The following is a 23,914-nucleotide window of genomic DNA, read 5'->3' on the forward strand; positions in this document are numbered from 1 at the left end:
TTAGACACACTGCACGAAAGTCAGTCATCCCCTTCTTACCCTCCCGCCTTGCTGAGCGTCCGCTTCGCCGTCCCGTGGCCGGACAGTCCAGCCACTTGGAGAGACTACACCACCGCCTGCGTGAGGAGCAGGAGCGTCGACGACAGGAGCAGCAGAGCTCTTCCTTCTCGCTCCACCAGGAGATAGAGTCTGTGAGGAGCTGCTCCCCTGTGCTTCCTCTGGAGCCGCCCCCTGCACCACCACTGGGCGCCCCAGCTTCTGGAGTAGCTGCTGGAGGAGACCCAGACGATGGAGATGGCGACGACAGCTCGAGCCACGACACCGACTTCTCTGCTAACCCTGAGCCGGAAGGATGGGTTGCTCGACCCATCACTCGCGACGCTGCTCGCGGGTGTCACTTCCACGATGCGCTTGACACCCTGCTACGTCGGGCATTTGACCGGCATACTTGGTCCGTCGAGTATCGCTGTGTGGTCTACCAGCATAGTCGCGGGGTCTACCCGGACCGCTGGGAGGCAACTTGCTTGGTGCGCTGCCCGGAGGACAGTCTCCAGGGTGCAGAGGCCTGTTCAGAGCACTATTCTATCTCTGAACGGGACTCAGCTGAGGCAGCCATGCAAGATGCTGCACGGCGTGCGCTTTCGCACTACTGCTCGGTTTTCGGTGGGGCAGCTGACGGTCTTGACCTGAAGTATTACCCCCGCCGTTCATCTGGCAGCACAGGAGGCGTGATTGTCTCACCTGTCGGTGAGGGCAATCCTAGGTTGAGCAGCACAGTCAACCTAGCCGCCGTGCTGAACACGGAGCTGGACCATGCATTAGATGAGCTGAGTAGGGCTCGTGCTGAGATCGCCCTGTTGCGGGCTGAGCGCGCGGAACGTCGTTATTTGGATGGTGGTTCCCCCGCTCCCGTTGGGACTCAGCACCCGTACCGCTCACCTCAGCGTGGACACCAGTCTTATGGCAATCCCGACTGCAAGACCAAGATAACTCTAGAACCATAGATCGTTAGAGTTGAATCTTGTAATTAATACGAAATATATACATAGAAGCTTCAGTCTTAGCGTTAGTCTCAGTCTTAGTTAGTCTTAGTTAGACAGGGTAGTTTGCTATATCCTGTGCATTTATGTTTGTCATGATGAACTATGATTGGTTTGGATCTTTGTAATGATTGTCACCAGAGTGTGGGTATCCCCTGCATTTTGGTTTACCTACTATGTTAATAAAGTTAGTTATATAGTTGGGAAACCTTTTATTCCACTTTCCTCTTTATCTGAGAAGCTGTGTGGTCTGTGTTGGAGATCAGTGAAGATGCTCATCTGTTCAGTGCTGTTGAAGAATTCTATTCTCTTTTCTTATGCTGCAAGATTTGCCAGATCAGTTCTGATGAGTGGTTGCATTCTGCAGATGTCAGAGAACAGGCGTAGAGGAGGAAGGCGTGCTCAGCAGGAGCGAGCCGCTCAACAGGAGGAGGCGCCCCAGCAGCAGCAGCTGCCGCCCCCGCCCCCGATGTCGATTGAGCAGATGTTTCTGATGCAAACTCAGGCAGTTCAAGCCATCGGTCAGACTTTGGCCGCCATTCAGCAGCAGCAGCAACAGCAGCAAGCACCACCTCAGCCTCAGATGCCTCAGATGCCCAGAGACAAGCGTGCTGAATTCATGAGAGGTCATCCACCAACGTTTGCTCATTCTTCTGACCCCATGGATGCTGAAGATTGGCTGCGCACTGTGGAGCGGGAGTTGCATACCGCTCAGTGCGATGACAGGGAGAAAGTTCTGTATGGTCCCCGTCTGTTGAGAGGAGCAGCCCAGTCATGGTGGGAGTCTTACCTCGCCACCCATGCCAACCCCGACACCATCACCTAGGAAGAATTCAGAAGTAGCTTTCGTCAGTACCATGTTCCTGCAGGTCTGATGACAGTGAAGAAGGAGGAATTCCTGGCCCTCAAGCAAGGGCCATTGTCTGTCAGTGAGTACCGGGACAAGTTTCTGCAATTGTCTCGCTATGCTCCTGAAGATGTCAACACTGACGCCAAGCGACAATACCGTTTCCTAAGAGGCTTGGTTGACCCTCTGCAGTATCAGCTGATGAACCACACCTTCCCGACATTCCAGCACCTGATTGATAGAGCAATCATGACGGAGAGAAAGCACAAGGAGATGGAAGACCGTAAGCGCAAGATCAGTGGACCCCAGCCTGGAAGCAGCAGCCGCCCTCGTTTCTCAGGCAATCAACCTCAGCAGTTCAGGCAGAACCAGCGTCCACCTTAGCAGCATCAGCAGTTCCAAAGGCAGTATCCACAGCATCAGTACCAGAACCGTCAGAGCAATCAGTCAGGAGGTCAGTTTCCGAGGCAGAATCAGCAGGCACCTCGCCTTCCTGCCCCAGCAAACCAGCAGAACAGTCAGGCAGCACCAGCTCAGGTTGGAAACAGAGCATGTTTCCACTGTGGAGAGCAAGGCCATTGGGTGATGCAATGTCCGAAGAAGGCAGCCCAGCAGCAGTCAGGCCCCAATGCCCCAGCAAAGCAGAATGTGCCTCAGCCTGGAGCAGGCAATCGCTCTCAGCCGCGCTATAATCATGGGAGGCTGAACCACTTGGAAGCTGAAGCAGTTCAGAAGACCCCCGGCATGATAGTAGGTATGTTCCCAGTCGACTCCCATATTGCAGAAGTGTTATTTGATACTGGAGCAACGCATTCTTTCATTACTGCATCATGGGTAGAAGCACATAATCTTCCAATTACTACCATGTCAACCCCCATTCAAATCGACTCAGCCGGTGGTAGAATTCGAGCCGATAGCATTTGTTTGAATATAAGTGTGAAAATAAGGGGGATAGCGTTTCCCGCCAACCTTATAGTAATGGGTACTCAGGGAATAGATGTCATCCTAGGGATGAATTGGCTAGATAAGTATCAGGCAGTTATCAGTTGTGATAAGAGGACAATCAAGTTGGTGTCTCCACTAGGAGAGGAAGTGGTGACCGAGTTAGTCCCACCTGAGCCGAAGAAAGGAAGTTGTTATCAGATGGCTGTCGATAGCAGTGAAGCAAATCCAATTGAGAGCATCAAGGTTGTGTCTGAATTCCCAGATGTGTTTCCAAAGGATTTACCGGGTATGCCACCAGAGCGGAAAGTTGAGTTTGCCATAGAGCTTCTTCCTGGAACCGCCCCTATCTTTAAGAGAGCTTACAGAATATCCGGACCAGAGTTGGATGAACTTAAGAAGCAGATTGATGAGCTGTCAGAGAAAGGTTACATTCGGCCAAGCACCTCGCCTTGGGCCGCCCCTGTCCTATTTGTGGAGAAGAAAGATGGCACCAAGAGGATGTGCATCGATTATCGAGCTTTGAATGAGGTCACGATCAAGAACAAGTATCCTTTGCCCAGAATAGAAGATCTGTTCGACCAGTTGAGAGGAGCCAGTGTGTTCTCCAAGATTGATCTGAGGTCAGGTTATCATCAGCTCAGGATCCGACCTTCGGACATTCCGAAGACGGCATTCATTTCCAAGTATGGGTTGTATGAGTTCACAGTGATGTCTTTTGGTTTGACCAATGCGCCAGCATTTTTCATGAACTTGATGAACAGTGTATTCATGGATTATCTTGATAAGTTTGTGGTGGTATTCATTGATGATATTCTGGTTTATTCTCAAAGCGAAGAAGAGCATGCAGATCATTTGAGGATGGTATTGCAGAGATTGCGAGAGCACCAGTTGTACGCAAAGTTGAGCAAGTGTGAGTTCTGGATCAGTGAAGTCCTGTTCTTGGGTCACATAATCAACAAGGAAGGATTGGCTGTTGATCCGAAAAAAGTGGCAGACATTCTGAACTGGAAAGCGCCAACAGATGCTCGAGGAATCAAGAGTTTCATTGGAATGGCCGGATATTATCGGCGATTCATTGAAGGGTTTTCGAAGATTGCGAAACCAATGACAGCGTTGCTAGGCAACAAGGTTGAGTTCAAGTGGACCCAGAAATGCCAAGAGGCCTTTGAAGCGCTGAAAGAGAAGTTGACTACAGCGCCTGTCCTAGTCTTGCCTGATGTGCACAAGCCCTTTTCGGTGTATTGCGATGCTTGTTACACGGGTTTGGGATGTGTGTTGATGCAAGAGGGAAGAGTTGTGGCTTACTCGTCCCGACAGCTGAAGGTTCATGAGAAGAATTACCCAATCCATGACCTAGAGTTGGCAGCAGTGGTTCATGCACTGAAGTCATGGAGGCACTATCTGTATGTACAGAAATGCGATGTTTACACAGACCACAAGAGTCTTAAGTACATATTCACTCAGTCAGAGTTGAACATGAGGCAACGAAGATGGTTAGAGCTGATCAAAGATTATGAGTTGGAGATTCATTACCATCCAGGCAAAGCAAACGTAGTGGCAGATGCTTTGAGCAGAAAGAGTCAAGTCAATCTGATGGTTGCTCGACCGATGCCTTATGAGTTGGCCAAGGAGTTTGACAGGTTGAGTCTCGGATTTCTGAACAATTCGCGAGGAGTCACAGTTGAATTGGAACCTACCTTGGAGCGCGAAATCAAAGAAGCGCAGAAGAATGATGAGAAAATCAGTGAGATCCGGCGACTGATTCTAGAAGGCAAAAGCAAAGATTTTCGAGAGGATGCAGAAGGCGTGATATGGTTCAAAGACCGCTTGTGTGTTCCCGATGTCCAGTCTATTCGGGAGTTGATCCTCAAGGAAGCTCATGAGACAGCCTATTCGATTCACCCTGGTAGTGAGAAGATGTATCAGGATCTGAAGAAGAAATTCTGGTGGTACGGAATGAAGAGGGAAATCGCAGAGCATGTGGCTATGTGCGATAGTTGCCGAAGAATTAAGGCAGAGCACCAGAGACCTGCTGGATTGTTGCAACCGTTGCAGATCCCTCAGTGGAAATGGGATGAAATCGGTATGGATTTCATAGTCGGATTGCCTCGCACTCGAGCCGGCTACGATTCCATTTGGGTAGTAGTGGACCGTTTGACCAAGTCAGCCCACTTCATACCTGTCAAGACCAATTACAACAGTGCAGTATTGGCAGAGTTGTATATGTCTCGGATCGTTTGTCTTCATGGCGTGCCAAAGAAGATAGTGTCAGACAGAGGAACGCAGTTCACCTCTCATTTCTGGCAGCAGTTGCATGAAGCCTTGGGCACGTATCTGAATTTCAGTTCAGCTTATCACCCGCAGACAGATGGCCAGACCGAAAGAACCAATCAAATTCTTGAAGACATGTTAAGAGCCTGTGCGTTGCAAGATCAGTCCGGATGGGACAAGCGATTGCCTTATGCAGAGTTTTCCTATAACAACAGTTACCAGGCCAGTTTGAAGATGTCACCATTTCAGGCGCTCTATGGAAGGAGTTGCAGAACTCCGTTGCAATGGGATCAGCCTGGAGAAAAGCAAGTGTTTGGGCCAGACATTTTGCTCGAAGCCGAAGAGAACATCAAGATGGTTCGAGAGAATCTGAAGATAGCGCAATCGAGGCAGCGAAGCTATGTAGACACAAGAAGAAGAGAGCTGAGTTTCGAAGTCGGAGACTTTGTCTATCTGAAAGTGTCACAGATCAGAGGAGTCAGAAGATTCGGAGTGAAAGGCAAGCTAGCACCCCGCTACATTGGTCCGTACCAGATCCTCTCAAAGCGTGGAGAAGTGGCCTATCAACTCAGTTTGCCAGAGAGTTTGTCTGCTGTGCATAATGTCTTTCATGTGTCTCAGTTGAAGAAGTGCTTGCGTGTGCCAGAAGAGCAGTTGCCAGTGGAAGGTCTTGAGGTCCAGGAGGACTTGACCTATGTTGAGAAGCCAGCTCAAATCCTTGAGATTGCAGATAGAGTCACCCGAAGGAAGACCATCAGAATGTGCAAAGTCAGATGGAATCACCACTCTGAGGAAGAAGCAACCTGGGAGCGTGAAGATGATCTGATGGCCAAGTACCCAGAGCTCTTTGCTAGCCAGCCCTGAATCTCGAGGGCGAGATTCTTTTAAGGGGGATAGGTTTGTAACGCCCCGAATTTTGCAGTTGAATTTTTTCTTTTCTTTACTCGCCAAAATTCGGGCGTTACCTTTTCTTTTTCTTTTTCCCTCGCTAAACCTTGACCTTTTCCAAAGTTCTAGCGGGAATCGGTTGGATTTCCCGTGTAAGAAAACCCTAAAATACTTTATGTTGTTTGATGCACCATGCCGAACCTTGCATTTCTTTTGATTGCTTTGAAAGTGCAAATGCATTCATATAGAAAGATCGGATTTCGAAAATAAGAAGAAGATCTTTTATTTCTTTTTCTCTCTCTTTCTCTCTCCTCTATCTCTCTCTCTCCCGCGCCGTGGGCCGACCCCGGCCGGCCCAGCCGCCCCTGGCGCCCCCCCCCTTGGGCCCAATTGGCCCATGTCGCCCCCCTCCCTTTATTTTTCCCCAAAACCCCCCAATCCCTCTCCCTCTCTCTCATTTTCCCTCTCTCTCCCCTAGCGCCGCCCCTACCCGCCCCTGCCCTAAGCCGCCGCCGCCCCCTGCCGGCCCCCCCCCCCCCGCCGTCGGCCGCCCCTCGCCGGTGAGCCCCCCTCCTCCCTCTCTCCTCCCTCCCCCATCCCCCCTCCCCTTCCCCTCGCCGCTCGGCGCCATGGCCGCCGCCATGGCCGGCTCGTCCCGCCCCCCCCCCCCCCCGGCCGCGCCCTGGCCGCCCGGCCGCCCGCCCTGGCCGCCGCCTTGGCCGCGCCCTGGCCTTGGCCGCGCCCTGGCCGCCCCCTGGCCGCCCAGCCGCCCGCCCGCCCGGCTCGTCCCGCCCGCCCGGCCGCCCGCCTGGCCGCCCGCCTGGCCGCCCGCCTGGCCGCGCCCTGGCCGCGCCCCCCCTGGCCGCTCGGCCGGCTCAGCCGCCCTGGCTCGGCCGCCCCTGCGCGCCCTGCCCCCGGCCGGTTCAACCGCCCCCCCCCCCCCTCTGTTTTTTTATTTATTTTATTTTATTTTATTTTATTTTATTTACTTTCTGTGATCATAGTTACTTTATTTTAGGTAGGTTAATCATTGTTCATGTTATTGAAATAGGAAGTTTAATTTAAAATTCCGTTACGCTAATTGATTCATGTAGTTAATTGTTTATCTCGTGCGATGTTGATCAACTTAAAATGATTAGGTTCCCATTAGTGCATATAACAGAATTCTTTTGTTAAGAACCAATTGTAATTGATCGTTAGTGCATAAGATTTAACCCCCCTGCGAGACCCTTTCCCGTTTCTTTCTAACCATAACAAATGCGATATCGAATGTCATACTTGATGCATACTTACTTTATTTGTTCCCTTGTATGGTGTACTGTTCTTTTGTATTAAATGTGGATGGATGTATGTATGTTTGCAATCGCATAGAGAACGATTCGGTCGAAGAGCCCGAGGAACCCGCAGGAGAAGCCCCTGAGCAGCAGTCGTTTGGTGGAGGCAAGTGTCCTTTGACCTATCTCTGTCCTAATCATTCTTTAATTCACCTCCCGCTTACACATTTATGCCTAAGGATTGACTAGCTTTTGTTATCCATGTCCTTGTTTACCTATCTGGGTTGGATTATTACTGTTTAGCTTTATGCTATTGCTCAACTCTAATCAATGAACATGATGTGGTTATCTATGATACGCTGTTTTCCCTTCTCTTATTATGATGTTGTACTTGTGACCTTCAAGGGGGCTCGAGCGGTTTCTCGAGTGCCTCTCCGTAAGGACCTGTTCTATGGATGACCGCCCGGGAAAACAGTGCAACCATGAGGGTGGAATGGGGTGCCCTTAGCTGAATAATTAGAGGATCCGGGATGTAGTTCACTTAGCCGTCGTGCCGTCAATGGGGCTCGGTGTATGCGGCTCGCTCTGCCAAGTTTGGGTTCGCCCCTTGGGGAGGAGTGCGGTGCATTTAGGAAACCTAACGGGTGGCTACAGCCCCGGGGAATCTTTGTAAAGGCTACGTAGTGAAACCCTGCCTATTCACCTTGGTAGTGTTTAAGGGTTTGATCGGCCCGAGGCAAGAGGGAATCACGGCTTATGGGTAAAGTGCACAACCTCTGCAGAGTGTTATGAAACTGATATATCAGCCGTGCTCACGGTTATGAGCGGCCAAGGGAGCTCCAGTGATTAGTGATACTTGATCAGAGACATTGTGGTACAGGTGGTTATGAGATTGATGGTTTTGGTTATGACTATGGTGCTGGTAAGTGGTATTCTTTCCGTTTGGAAAGGGTACATCGGGTTAATAACTTGGGTAAATGCTAAAACTTGGCTTTCTACTAGTAAGTAATAATCTGACCAACTAAAAGCAACTGCTTGACTTATCCCCACATAAAGCTAGTCCACTACAGCCAAACAGGATACTTGTTGAGTATGTTGATGTGTACTCACCCTTGCTCTACACACCAAACCCCCCCCCCCCAGGTTGTCAGCATTGCAACCACTGCTCAGGCGAAGATGAAGCTGTGGAAGGAGACTTCCAGGAGTTCCAAGATTACGACGAGTTCTAGGTGTGGGTTAGCGGCAACCCCCAGTCGGCTGCCTGTGAAGGCCGCGTTTATCTACGTTTCTTTTCCGCACTTTGATTTATTGTAAGAACTATATGGACGTCTCAGACGTATGATGTAATCAACTATTTCCCTTATTAATACTATTTTGAGCACTGTGTGATGATGTCCATATTATGTAACTGCTGTGTACGTGAATAACTGATCCTGGCACGTACATGGTTCGCATTCGGTTTGCCTTCTAAAACCGGGTGTGACAGTGGCCGAGGCGACCCGGGGCCGCAGGCGCTGTGTTGCGCATGCGCCCGGTGTGGACCAAGGCTTCCCGCATGAATTGGGAAGTCGCGGCGTGATGTTCCGAGGGGTGCCCCTGCCTTCGGGAGGTGGAGCTTTCGGCCCGTCGGACCGCGGCGTCCTCCAGGAGATTCTTGAGCTCTCCCTGGATACGCCGCCCCTTGGTGGTTGATGGCTCCGGCATCACGCAGAGAAGCATTGCCGCTGCAGCCAGGTTCTGGCCGACTCCACGGGAAGCCGGTGGCGGCCTTACCCTGACATCGTCGGTGATGCGGTGCTGGATACCCTAGGGTAGGTGACGCACTTCTCCGGCCGAAGGTTGGCCCGCCCATTCCTGCCCGATGTCCCGGCGGATCGGCTCAAGTGTTCCTGCCCCCTCGTCGAGCCTGGCCTGCATCTCGCGGATTTGCTCGAGCTGTGGGTCATGACCCCCCGCCGGGACGGGGACCACAGCTAGCTCTCGTAGGATGTCAACGCGAGGCACAGGCCTAGGGAGATCACCGTTCTCCGGCATACCAAGATGGTTGCCTTCGTTGGGACCCCCTAGATCGACGTGGAAACATTCACGACTTGGGCCGCAGTCCTCGTCGCCGAGGCTGCGGCTACCGTCAGAACAGTCGGAAAGGCAGTAGTCGCACGCGGTCATAAAGTCCCGCATGGCACTGGGGTTACCAAGTCTAGAGAAATCCCAACAGAAATCGGGCTCGTCATCTTCCTCGGACCCCGAGGGCCCGTAGGTCGAGACGTCCGTCAGCCGGTCCCAGGGTGACCGCATACGATACCCTAGAGGGTTTGGACTCGCCTCTACGAGAGCGTCCACCAAAGCGAAGTCGCTTGGTGGGTCGAGGCTGAATCCAAAAGGCGTGAGATGGGAACCGGTTGGTACCTCTTGGTCGACGGGCGGTGATGAAGTCACGTCAGGGGCTAACTGCACCGTCGTCTCAGGTACGAGGGTGACGCCCAGCAAGTCCTTCGCGAGCGTGCTGGCGTCGTTCGTTGACTTGGGATCGGCGTGTTGCGGGGAGACGACGCTCGTCTTCGTCTCAGACGCGAGGTCGATGCCCGACGTGTCCCCCGTTGGGGCGCCGGCGCCATCGACTCGCTCGACAGCCGACGAGGTGCCGCCTCCTGCTTGGCCTTGGTTGCCCCGCCTCCTCCTCCGTCGGCGGGGGAGGGGACGGGGTGAGCTCGAATGTTGTTCTTCCACCACGCGGGGAAGACGTTGTCGATTCCGCCACCGGCGGGCGGGCTGTCGGCCGCCATTGTCGCTGTCGCGCGGCGGGGGAAGGAGTATCATGTCGTAGCTGCCGTCGAGGGACATGAACTCAAGACTCCCGAAACGGAGTACCGTCCCGGGCTGTAAAGGTTGCTTGAGACTGCCCATCTGGAGCTTGACGGGAAGCTGTTCGTCAACACGCAGCAGGCCCCTACCTGGCGCGCCAACTGTCGGCGTTTCGAAACCCGGGGGGTCCCTGGATCGACGAGTAAATTATCGTCGCGTGCCCTAGCCCAGATGGGTCGGCGTGAGATGGAGCGCGAAGGGGGGAGGAAGCCGGAGGGAGACGGGCGTGAGAGGTGGAATCCCGCGGCCTTCGTGTTTGTCCCGCGCCCAGGTCGGGTGTGCTTGCAGTAGGGGGTTACAAGCGTCCACGCGGGAGGGAGCGAGCGGCCTCACGCGAGCGCCGTCCCGTCCTTCCCCGCGCGGCCAACCCTCTGTAAGAGGGCCCTGGACCTTCCTTTTATAGGCGTAAGGAGAGGATCCAGGTGTACAATGGGGGTGTAGCAGTATGCTAGCGTGTCTAGCGGAGGAGAGCTAGCGCCCTAAGTACATGCCATCATGGCAGCCGGAGAGGTTTTGGCACCCGGTTCGTGTGATGTCGTGGCCGTCGGAGGAGTGCCGGAGCCTGGTGGAAGGACAACTCTCGGGGCTGTCGAGTCCTTGCTGACGTCCTCTTGCTTCCGTAAGGGGGTGGAGAGCCGCCGTCGTCATAGAGCGTGCGGGGCGCCATCATTACTCGTATAGCGGAGCGAGCCAGATGGGACGCCGGTCTTGTCCCGCAGCCTGAGTCAGCTTGGGGCAGGGTAATGATGGCGCCTCCTGTTGACGTGGTCGGTCCGAGCCCTGGGTTGGGCGAGGTGGAGGCTCCTCCGAGGTCGAGGTCGAGTCTGTCTTCCAATGCCGAGGTCGAGTCCGAGCCCCTGGGTCGGGCGAGGCGGAGACCGTCGGCTGAGGCCAGGGCTGAGTCCGAGCCCTGGGGTCGGGCGAAGCGGAGTTCGTCGTCCTTCGGGGTTGAGCCCGAGTCCGAGCCCTAGGGTCGAGCGAGGCGGAGTTCGTCGTCTTCCGGGGCTGAGCCCAAGTCCGAGCCCTGGGGTCGGGCGGAGCGGAGTTCGTCGTCTTCCGGGGCCGAGCCCGAGTCCGAGCCCTGGGGTTGGGCGGAGCGGAGTTCGTCATCTTCCGGGGCTGAGCCCAAGTCCGAGCCCTGGGGTTGGGCGGAGCGGAGTTCGTCATCTTCCGGGGCCGAGCCCGAGTCCGAGCCCTGGGGTCGGGCGGAGCGGAGTTCGCCGTCTTCCGGGGCTGAGCCCGAGTCCGAGCCCTGGGGTCGGGCGAAGCGGAGTTTCCTATAGCGCCTGAGGCCGGACTTGGCTGCTGTCAGCCTCACTCTGTCGAGTGGCACAACAGTTGGAGCGGCGCAGGCGGCGCTATCCTCTTGTCAGACCGGTCAGTGGAGTGGCGAAGTGACTACGGTCACTTCGGCTCTGTCGACTGGGGGGCGTGCGTCAGGATAAAGGTGTCAGGCAACCTTTGCATTAAATGCCCCTGCGATTTGGTCGGTTGGCGTGGCGATTTGGCCAAGGTTGCTTCTTGGTGAAGACTGGGCCTCAGGCGAGCCGAAGGTGTGTCCGTTGCTGGAGGGGGTCCTCGGGCGAGACGTAAATCCTGCGGGGTCAGCTGCCCCTGCCCGAGGCTGGGCTCGGGCGAGGTGTGATCGCATCCCTCGAATGGACCGATCCTTGACTTAGTCGCACCCATCAGGCCTTTGTAGCTTTGTGCTGATGGGGGTTACCAGCTGAGATTTAGGAGTCTTGAGGGTACCCCTAATTATGGTCCCCGACACTAAGTGTTAGAATCAGTGAAAATGCAATTGAAAAAGAGAGGCTCGAAGCAGCCAAGAGACTGCTCAGTCTGGGTGCACCGGACAGTGTCCGGTGGTGCACCGGACTGTGTCCGGTGCGCCAGGCTGGCATCCGTCAACTAGCTGCTCTCGGGACTTCGTCGGCGGCGTACGGCTAAAATTCACCGGACTGTCCGGTGAGCCAGCAGTCGGCCGGGCCAACGGTCGGCCGCGGAATCCGCGCGTGACGCGTGGCAAGTGCCAACGGTCGGATGGGGCACCGGACTGTCCGGTGTGCACTGGACAGTGTCCAATGCACCAACGGCTCCAAGACGCCAACGGTCGGCTTCGCCAAAGAAGGAAAGAAATCCGCACCGGACAGTGTCCGGTGGTGCACCGGACTGTCCGGTGCGCCAGGCGACAGAAGGCAAGAATTGCCTTCTTGAAATGCTCTCAACGGCTCCTAGCTGCCTTGGGGCTATAAAAGGGACCCCTAGGCGCATGGAGGAGGACACCAAGCATTCTCTAAGCATTCCTAAGCACCAAGACATCGATTCCGCACATTTGATTCTTTGTGATAGCAAATAGAGCTTCATTTGAGTTGTGAACTCGCCGGGTTGTGTTGTGAGCTCTTGTTGTGACTTGTGTGCGTGTTGGTACTCTGATTTCGTGTCTTGTGTGTGTTGCTCATCCCTCCCTTACTCCGTGCTTCTTTGTGAACATCAAAGTGTAAGGGCGAGAGGCTCCAAGTTGTGGAGATTCCTCGCAAGCGGGATATCGTAAAGTGAAAGCAAAACATCATGGTATTCAAGTGGGTCTTTGGACCACTTGAATGGGGTTGATTGCAACCCTCGTCCGTTGGGACGCCACAACGTGGAGTAGGCAAGTGTTGGACTTGGCCGAACCAGGGGATAAACCACTGTGCCATCTCTGTGTTGATCTCTTTGTGGTTATCGTGTTGTGCAAGTTCTCCTCTCTAGTCACTTGGCTTATTCGTGCTAACTCCTAATCAAGTTTTGCGGATTAAGGTTCAAGTTTTACAGGATCACCTATTCACCCCCCCTCTAGGTACTCTCAATTGGTATCGGAGCCGTTCTCTTCAAGAAAGGGACTAATCGCCCGAAGAGATGGATCCTAAGGGCAAGGGGATGGTGGTCAACGATAAGAAGAAGGAGTCCTTTGTCAATGATCCAAAGGAGGACAAGCCTACTGACTCGGGCTCGAGCCACAAAAGAAAAGATGGGAGGAATAAGAAAACAAGGCGCATCAAAGAGATAGTCTACTACGACAGCGACAAATCCTCTTCTTCCAAAAAGGACGACGACAACGACTATGAGAAAAAGAAGACGGTTAATTCAAACTTCTCTTTTGATTATTCTCGTATTCCTCAAAGTACCAATGCTCATTTACTATCCATTCCACTTGGTAAACCTCCTCATTTTGATGGAGAGGACTACGGATTTTGGAGTCACAAAATGCGTAGTCACTTGTTCTCTCTCCATCCTAGTATATGGGAGATAGTAGAGAGTGGAAGGAAATTTGATAGCTTGGATAGTCCTTTGTTTATCAATGAACAGATTCATAAAAATGCACAAGCTACTACTGTGTTGTTAGCCTCATTGTGCAGGGACGAGTACCATAAAGTGAGCGGCTTGGACAATGCCAAGCAGATCTGGGACACCCTCAAGATCTCACATGAGGGGAACGACGTCACCATGCTCACCAAGATGGAGTTGGTGGAAGGCGAACTCGGGAGATTCGCGATGATAAGAGGGGAGGAGCCAACCCAGACGTACAACAGGCTCAAGACCCTCGTCAACAAGATAAGGAGCTATGGAAGCACGCGATGGACAGACCACGACGTCGTCCGCCTAATGCTAAGGTCCTTTACTGTACTTGATCCACATCTGGTAAACAATATTCGTGAAAATCCTAGGTACACCAAGATGTCGCCCAAAGAAATTCTTGGGAAATTTGTAAGCGGGCGAATGATGATCAAGGAGGCGAGATACGTGGATGATGCATTGAATGGCCCAATCCACGAGCCTCAAACTGTTGCTCTCAAAGCGACAAGGAGCAAGGAGGCACTACCTAGCAAGGTGGCGCAAGTTGAGGCGGCCGGGCTTAATGAGGAAGAAATGGCCCTTATCATCAAGTGGTTCAAGAAGGCGCTAAAGGGTCGCAAGGAGCACCCCAACAAGAACAAGACGAAGGGGAAGCGCTCCTGCTTCAAATGTGGTAAGATTGGTCATTTTATCGCTAATTGTCCCGATAATGATAGTGACCAGGAAAAGAAGAGTGGAAAGTGGGAAAAGAAGAAGAACTACAAGAAGGCGAAGGGCGAGGCACATCTTGGAAAGGAGTGGGATTTGGATTGCTCCTCGTCCGACTCCGACAACGAAGGACTCGCCGCCACCGCCTTCAACAAGTCATCCCTCTTCCCCAACGAGCATCACACATGCCTCATGGCAAAGGAGAAGAAGGTATGTACTCGAAACAATACTACTTATGCTTCTTCAAGCGAGGATGAGTCTAGTGATGATGATGAAATAGACTATTCATGCTTATTCAAGGGCTTAGATAGAACTAAGATTGATAAGATTAATGAATTGATTGATGCTTTGAATGATAAGAATAGATTACTAGAAAAACAAGAGGACCTTTTATATGAAGAGCATGATAAATTTGTTAGTGCACAAAATTCTCTTGCTCTAGAAGTTAAAAGGAATGAAATGCTTTCTTGTGAACTATCTACTTGTCATGAAGCCATTTCTACTTTAAAAGGTGTTAATGATGATTTAAAGGCTAAACTAGAAGTAGCAAATAAATCTAACTCTTGTGTAGAACATGTTATGATTTGCGATAGGTGCAAAGATTTTAATGTTGATGCTTGTAGTGAACACCTAGTTTGCATTTCTAAATTAAATGATGAAGTGGCTAGTTTTAATGCCCAACTTAAGACTAGCAAGAGTGAATTTGACAAGCTAAAATTTGCAAGGGATGCCTACACGATTGGTAGACACCCCTCAATTAAGGATGGTCTTGGCTTCAAGAGGGAAGTCAAGAACTTAACAAGCCAAACGTCTTCCATCTCCGCCAAGGAGAAAGGGAAGGCCCCTATGGCTAGTAGTGCTCAAAAGAACCATGCCTTCATGTATCATGATAGGAGACATTCTAGAAATGTTTATAGAAGTTATGATGCTTTTGAATCTCATGCCATGGTTGCTTCTAGTTCTTATATTATGCATTATAGAAATTTAGCTAGGAGAAATGTTATTAATCACATGCCTAGAAGAAATGTTGTTCATGTTTCTAGGAAAATAATAAATGAACCTTCTACAATTTATCATGCTTGCAATGCTTCATTTGCGATTTGTAGAAAGGATAGGAAAGTGATTGCTAGGAAACTAGGGGCAAAATGCAAGGGAGATAAAACTTGCATTTGGGTCCCTAAGGATATTGTCACTAACCTTGTAGGACCCAACAATAGTTGGGTACCTAAGACCCAAGCCTAATTTTGCCTTGCAGGTTTATGCATCCGGGGGATCAAGCTGGATTATCGACAGCGGATGCACAAATCACATGACAGGGGAGAAGAAGATGTTCACCTCCTACATCAAGAATAAAGATTCCCAAGATTCAATCATATTCGGTGACGGGAATCAAGGCAAGGTTAAAGGCTTAGGCAAGATTGCAATCTCAAATGAGCACTCTATTTCTAATATATTCTTAGTTGAGTCGCTTGGATATAATTTGTTATCCGTAAGTCAATTATGTAATATGGGATATAAGTGTCTATTCACAAATGTAGATGTGTCTGTCTTTAGAAGAAGTGATGGTTCATTAGCTTTTAAGGGTGTATTAGACGGCAAACTCTATTTAGTTGATTTTGCAAAAGAGGAGGCCGGTCTAGATGCATGCTTAATTGCTAAGACTAGCATGGGCTGGCTGTGGCATCACCGTTTGGCACATGTGGGGATGAAGAACCTTCACAAGCTTCTAAAGGGAGAACACGTGATAGGTCTAACTAATGTTACTTTCAAAAAAGATAGACCTTGTGCAGCTTGTCAAGCAGGGAAACAGGTGAGAAGCTCTCATCATGCCAAAAGTGTGATGACAACATCAAGACCCCTGGAGTTACTTCATATGGACCTCTTCGGACCCGTCGCCTATCTGAGCATAGGAGGAAGTAAGTATGGTCTTGTTATAGTTGATGATTTTTCCCGCTTCACTTGGGTATTCTTTTTGCAGGATAAATCCGAAACCCAAGGGACCCTCAAGCGCTTCCTAAGGAGAGCTCAAAACGAGTTTGAGCTCAAGGTGAAGAAGATAAGGAGCGACAATGGGTCCGAATTCAAGAACCTTCAAGTAGAGGAGTATCTTGAGGAAGGAATCAAGCACGAGTTCTCCGCTCCCTACACACCACAGCAAAATGGTGTGGTAGAGAGGAAGAACAGGACACTTATAGACATGGCGAGGACGATGCTTGGAGAGTTCAAGACCCCCGAGCGCTTTTGGTCGGAAGCCGTGAAAACGGCTTGCCACGCCATCAACCGGGTCTACCTTCATCGCCTCCTCAAGAAGACTTCGTATGAGCTACTAACCGGTAACAAACCCAATGTTTTGTATTTCCGAGTTTTTGGGAGTAAATGCTACATTCTAGTGAAGAAGGGTAGGAATTCCAAATTTGCTCCCAAAGCGGTAGAAGGGTTTTTGTTAGGTTATGACTCAAATACAAAGGCGTATAGGGTCTTCAACAAATCATCGGGTTTGGTTGAAGTCTCTAGCGACGTTGTATTTGATGAGACTAATGGCTCTCCAAGAGAGCAAGTTGTTGATCTTGATGATGTAGATGAAGAGGACGTTCCAACCATCTTGTGCGCACCATGGCGATTGGAGATGTGCGGCCACAGGAACAAAAGGAGCAAGATCAACCTTCTTCCTCAACAATGGTGCATCCCCCAACTCAAGACGATGAACAGGTTCATCAAGAGGAGGCGTATGATCAAGGGGGAGCACAAGATGATCATGTGATGGAGGAAGAAGCACAACCAGCACCTCCAACTCAAGTCCGAGCGATGATTCAAAGGGATCATCCCGTCGACCAGATTTTGGGTTACATTAGTAAGGGAGTAACTACTCGGTCTCGATTAGTTAATTTTTGTGAGCATTACTCTTTTGTCTCTTCTATTGAGCCTTTCAGGGTAGAGGAGGCCTTGCTAGATCCAGACTGGGTGTTGGCCATGCAGAAGGAGCTCAACAACTTCAAGAGAAATGAAGTTTGGACACTGGTGCCTCGTCCCAAGCAAAATGTTGTGGGAACCAAGTGGGTGTTCCGCAACAAACAAGACGAGCATGGGGTGGTGACAAGGAACAAGGCACGACTTGTGGCAAAAGGTTATGCCCAAGTCGCAGGTTTGGACTTTGAGGAGACTTTTGCTCCTGTGGCTAGGCTAGAGTCCATTCGTATTTTTCTAGCATATGCCGCTCACCATTCTTTCAGGTTGTTCCAAATGGATGTGAAGAGCGCTTTACTCAACGGGCCAATCAAGGAGGAGGTGTACGTGGATCAACCCCCTGGCTTTGAGGATGAACGGTACCCCGACCACGTGTGTAAGCTCTCTAAGGCGCTCTATGGACTTAAGCAAGCCCCAAGAGCATGGTATGAATGCCTTAGAGACTTTTTATTTGCTAATGCTTTCAAGGTTGGGAAAGCCGATCCAACTCTTTTCACTAAGACATGTGATGGTGATCTTTTTGTGTGCCAAATATATGTCGATGACATAATATTTGGTTCTACTAACCAAAAGCCTTGTGAAGAGTTTAGCAGGGTGATGACTCAAAAGTTTGAGACGTCGATGATGGGCGAGTTAAGCTATTTCCTTGGGTTCCAAGTGAGGCAACTCAAGGATGGGACCTTCATCTCCCAAACGAAGTACACGCAAGACTTGATCAAGCGGTTTGGGATGAAGGACGCCAAGCCCGCAAAGACTCCAATGGGAACCGACGGACACACCGACCTCAACAAAGGAGGTAAGTCCGTTGATCAAAAGGCATACTGGTGTATGATAGGGTCTTTACTTTATTTATGCGCTAGTAGACCGGATATTATGCTAAGCGTATGCATGTGTGCTAGATTTCAATCCGATCCAAGGGAGTGTCACTTAGTGGTGAAGCGAATTCTTAGATATTTAGTCATTATGCCTTGCTTCGGGATCTGGTATCCAAAGGGGTCTACCTTTGACTTAATTGGATATTCAGACTCCGATTATGCTGGATGTAAGGTCGATAGGAAGAGTACATCAGGGACGTGCCAATTCTTAGGAAGGTCCCTAGTGTCATGGAGTTCTAAGAAACAAACCTCCGTTGCCCTATCCACCGCTGAGGCCGAGTATGTTGCCGCAGGACAGTGTTGCGCGCAACTACTTTGGATGAGGCAAACCCTCAGGGACTTTGGCTACAATCTGAGCAAAGTCCCACTCCTATGTGATAATGAGAGTGCTATCCGCATAGCGGATAATCCTGTTGAACACAGCCGCACAAAGCACATAGACATCCGGAATCACTTTTTGAGAGACCACCAGCAAAAGGGGGATATCGAAGTGTTTCATGTTAGCACCGAGAACCAGCTAGCCGATATCTTTACCAAGCTTCTAGATGAGAATACCTTTTGTAGGCTGCGTAGTGAGCTAAATGTCTTAGATTCGCGGAACTTGGATTGATGTGTAGCATACATGTGTCTTAAGCTTTGATCATGTTCCTTAATGCATGTTGTTGTTTATTTATGGTGCTCAAGTTGTACAAGCACTCCCCGGACCTCACAAGTCCATTTGCAAGTGATGCACGTATTTAGGGGGAGGCATGCTACAACTTGACCCTTTGAGACTAACTGTGTGCTTGAGTTTACTTGATTTAGTCTCAAAGGTGGATTGAAGGGGAAAGGTGAACTTGGACCATGCAAGACTTCCACTGCACTCTGATGAGAGGATAACTCACTCCAAGTTCATCTCTATATTCTTATTGCCTTTTTACTCTTAGTTGAAGATTTTGGTGAGGCAATGGGGTTAAAGGGCCAAGATTGATCCCGTTTTGGTGCTTGATGCCAAAGGGGGAGAAAATAAGGCCAAAGCAAGAAATGGATCAGCTACCACTTGAGAATTTTGAAAAAGTAGAGTTAGAGTTTTTGTTTGTCAAAATACTCTTGTTTGTCTCTTATTGTCAAAAGTTGGCCTCTTGTGGGGAGAATGGTTGATTATGGGAAAAAGGGGGAGTTTTCGAAATTTTTGATCAATTTCTCTTGGAACAACTCTCTTTATGTCTCAACAAGTGTGTTTGACTTAGAGATAGGGAATTGAGTTTGATTTGCAAAAACAAACCAAGTGGTGGCAAAGAATGATCCATATATGCCAAATTTGATTCAAAACAAATTTGTGTTCTCATTTGAATTGATGTTGCACTTCTTTTAGTTGCTTTATGTTGTGTTGGCATAAATCACCAAAAAGGGGGAGATTGAAAGGGAAATGTGCCCTTGGGCCATTTCTAAGTATTTTGGTGATTTAGTGTCCAACACAAGTGCTAAAGTGATAAACTATGTCAAATGATGGATAAGGTGCAAATCAATACAAAGGTATGATTCTAGACTTAATACTTTGGTTTTTGTGTACTAACATGTTTGTCTAAGTGTTAGAATCAGTGAAAATGCAATTGAAAAAGAGTGGCTCGAAGCAGCCAAGAGACTGCTCAGTCTGGGTGCACCGGACAGTGTCCGGTGCGCCAGGCTGGCATCCGTCAACTAGCTGCTCTCGGGACTTCGTCGGTGGCGTACGACTAAAATTCGCCGGACTGTCCGGTGAGCCAACAGTCGGCCGGGCCAACGGTCGGCCGCGGAATCCGCGCGCGACGCGTGGCAAGTGCTAACGGTCGGATGGGGCACCGGACTGTCCGGTGTGCACCGGACTGTCCGGTGTGCACCAGACAGTGTCCGGTGCACCAACGGCTCCAAGACGCCAACGGTCGGCTTCGCCAAAGATGGAAAGAAATCCGCACCGGACTGTCCGGTGCGCCAGGCGACAGAAGGCAAGAATTGCCTTCTTGAAATGCTCTCAACGGCTCCTAGCTGCCTTGGGGCTATAAAAGGGACCCCTAGGCGCATGGAGGAGGACACCAAGCATTCTCTAAGCATTCCTAAGCACCAAGACTTCGATTCCGCGCATTTGATTCTTTGTGATAGCAACTAGAGCTTCATTTGAGTTGTGAACTCGTCGGGTTGTGTTGTGAGCTCTTGTTGTGACTTGTGTGCGTGTTGGTACTCTGATTTCGTGTCTTGTGTGTGTTGCTCATCCCTCCCTTACTCTGTGCTTCTTTGTGAACATCAAAGTGTAAGGGCGAGAGGCTCCAAGTTGTGGAGATTCCTCGCAAGCGGGATATCGTAAAGTGAAAGCAAAACATCGTGGTATTCAAGTGGGTCTTTGGACCACTTGAAAGGGGTTGATTGCAACCCTCGTCCGTTGGGACACCACAACGTGGAGTAGGCAAGTGTTGGACTTGGCCGAACCACGGGATAAACCACTGTTCCATCTCTGTGTTGATCTCTTTGTGGTTATCGTGTTGTGCAAGTTCTCCTCTCTAGCCACTTGGCTTATTTGTGCTAACTCCTAATCAAGTTTTGCGGATTAAGGTTCAAGTTTTTATAGGATCACCTATTCACCCCCCCTCTAGGTACTCTCAGTATGGCACTCGGCAAAGCGTGGTTCTTTGCCGAGTGCCAGAGCCACTACACTCGGCAAAGAACCTATACCGGTGTACAGGTCTTGTTTCTTTGCCGAGTGCTATGGTCCTGACACTCGGTAAAGCACCTCTTTGCCGAGTGTCACACTCGGCAAAGTAACCAGTACATATCATTTCTATTTGTTTTTCCTATTCCATCCAAACAAAAAAAAGATATTTCACAGATATCACATATATACATCACAGATCATCACAGACATATATAGCCAACACAAACATTAATATACAAACATAAGTTCAGAAGTTCCCAACACAAACAGTATCAACACAAGTTCAGAAGTATCAACACAAGTTCACAAGCTCTGACATAAGTATTCAACATAAGTTTTGTAGTCTAAACACTAAAAACATAACTCTCATTGAGGTGGGCGGTTGAACTGGTGCTGCGTTGGGTTGTACCCTTCATGAGGGTTGTTGGAAGCCGCCCCAGATTGGCCCTGCACAGAGAAGAGATTGCATGTGTTATACTAGATGCATTACCAACATCTAACTACAATTTTGATACTCACAGGACTATGGAACAGAGCAGGGTCAGCTGTAGGGAACAATGGAGGTGGCGGAGCGAAACCCTATGCGGCGCCAAGGCTCTGCATGTACTGGAACATCTCCGCCATCCTCTGATGATCTGCCAGGCGAGCCTCCTGCTCCGCCACCATCCTCGCCTCCATCTCTTGACGTTCCCTCCTCTCTTCTTCTAGTTGGGTCTGTAATATTACAAGCCAATGTTATAGTAACTCAAAGAGAAGGTATATAACTCAAGGAAGGACGAGTTACAGAAGCACTAACCTCGAGTTGCTGTGTGCGATGCTGTGAGCTGTCGTGCCCAGGTCGTATGGCTGGACTCGAGCCCATGCTGCTTGCTCGCACCTGAGACAGAGTGGGAGTGGAGGACGAGTCGATTGCCCCATCGGCAATCCAGTACCACCCATGTCTCTTGCCTCCTTAGACCCTCATGAGCACATCGGGGTCGATCTGCTCGGTGCTTGGATCATATTCTGGGCCATGGACCTTGTGCGCCATGGCGGTGTAGTCATGAAGGCGGTTGTAGACGGCGGAGTTGGTGTAGGCCTCGGGCCCGCCATCCGGGTTGTAGGTGACATCGGACGTCGCCTTGCCCTTATGGGCCATAGCATAAACCGAGAAGATGGAGCAAGGCTGGCCACCATGTGACGTCGACTGCAAGAAAATCAACGAGATATCTAATCCAGTGCTATATACCTAAATAAAAAAGAGGGCGTACCCATGCTTCTGCATATTGGCCCAGGCTCCGACTGCCTTGGTGGTGGGAGGGACCTTGCATCATCATACGCCGTTCCCGGCTAGCGTTGTGTGCCTCGTCCCACTCAGCCAAACACCACCTATATCCACCATCTGCTCCCAACACATAGGATGTGCGACGCACCAATATGGAATCGTCTACAAAGTAAACACGTAAAGTGTATATGAGAAGATAAAATAAAATTCATGCATGGAGTACTGGTACCAAACATGCATGACTTTACCTGCAGGTACTGGTCCCTGGTCAACGACATGGTTCGGGATTGCTGCTTGGTCACATTCTCCCCAAGTACGGAGCTGTGGTAGCTGACGATGGCCTGGATTCGGGCCTCATAGTGCATGTCCACGACGAGCTTCTTACAGCTCATGGTGGCCATCACATCCGCCCTAGCCTCGTATCCAGCCTCGCATCTGAAGAAATCCTGCATACAAAAACGATGTATCCATACATTATTTCAAGAATTCGCAACGAATGCGACATATTTTACATTATACTAAGACTTACCCACAACTCTTGCTTCACCCGCTCTGCCTTGTTATTGAATTCCCGGACGTCCCGATCTACTGCATCGGGGGCGACGGCGTAGTGGTCGAAGGTGTAGGCTGGACCCGTCACTCCGGCGTACTTGACCAGTCCAGGGAAGTGTTCCCTACAAAGCAGGTCGTGGATACCAGTGGGGAGGCGACGATGACCCCCAGCATAATCCACAACCGTCCAAGACCTGTCCAAGGGATAAATAAAAGGTATTAGTTTATATTATGATTTTGAACACATAATATGAACAAGAATGAAGAACATAAAGTTACATGCCTCTCCTCATCCGGCCGAATCAGCGGTCGCCTGTCCCGAACTATGGGACGCTGAGGGAGACTCGCGGGACCTTGCAGGTAGATGCTCCTCGAACCTGAGGCGGTCTGCTGAGCTTCGTCGTCGTCTTGCTGCTGGTCGTCGTCGTCCTGCTGTGTCGCCTGCTGCTGGACAAGGTCGTCCTGCTGCGCCTCCTGCTCTGCCTCGTCCGCCGTCCTACTCCTCCTCTCCCTCCTCCTCCTCAGCCAATTACCGCCCACCATAGTTGTCCAAAAACTTGCAATTAAGAGTAAACAAATAAGCACATATAAAAAGATGTATTTAAAAACAGGTGTAAAATAAAAAGTCATATAGCATTACATCGATTAAAAATAATCTTCATATGTGTCGGGGTTATCCGGATCATAACTCTCATCATCACTATCAACCATTTCAATCTCAACACCATCGGAAGACGTAAGTTTGTCATTAATGTCATTGCCTTCAAGGATTACTAAGTCATTATCATTTTGCACCTCATCATCCTCCTCATCAACAACCATTTCAATATTTACGTCCATTCCGATAGCTTCGGTTAAGTCTATCTCAAATCGCCCTTCTAGCCCATCTTCTTGGAAGAACTCTCCATCATATGTGTCCGGGTCTAAGTTGTAATCTTCATCGTTAGGAACAGGTAACCTCCCGTGCGGCGATACCTTATACACAACATCCCAACCCTTAAGATGTTCTTTCGTTTGGCACGCATATGGGAGATAATACACTGTGTGGCCCGTTGGGCCACGATATAGACATTGTCTCCTGGTAAGGTGGAATCTTGTCGAATTTCGACTATCCCAAGATTAGAATGTGTCTGTCTCGTCACTTGAGGGTCAAACCAATGATATTTGAATATCACTGGAGTAAGAGGTTTGGAACCATAAAAATTGAGCTCATATATTTCTTCGATTCGTCCAAAATAATCGACATCGTCAAGGCCGGGCGTAAAGACTCCAGAACACGTTGTTTTCCGATTGGGCCGACTTTTGTCGTAGTTTGTTGTGTGAAAACGGTATCCATTGACGTCATACCTAGAATATTTCTTGACTCTATAAGCAAAGCCGTTGGCTACTTGTCTCAACTCAGCACTCATAGACGGATCTCTTT

This window comes from Zea mays, chromosome 6 (genome assembly GCF_902167145.1).
Source record: "Zea mays cultivar B73 chromosome 6, Zm-B73-REFERENCE-NAM-5.0, whole genome shotgun sequence".
Lineage (NCBI taxonomy): Eukaryota > Viridiplantae > Streptophyta > Magnoliopsida > Poales > Poaceae > Zea > Zea mays.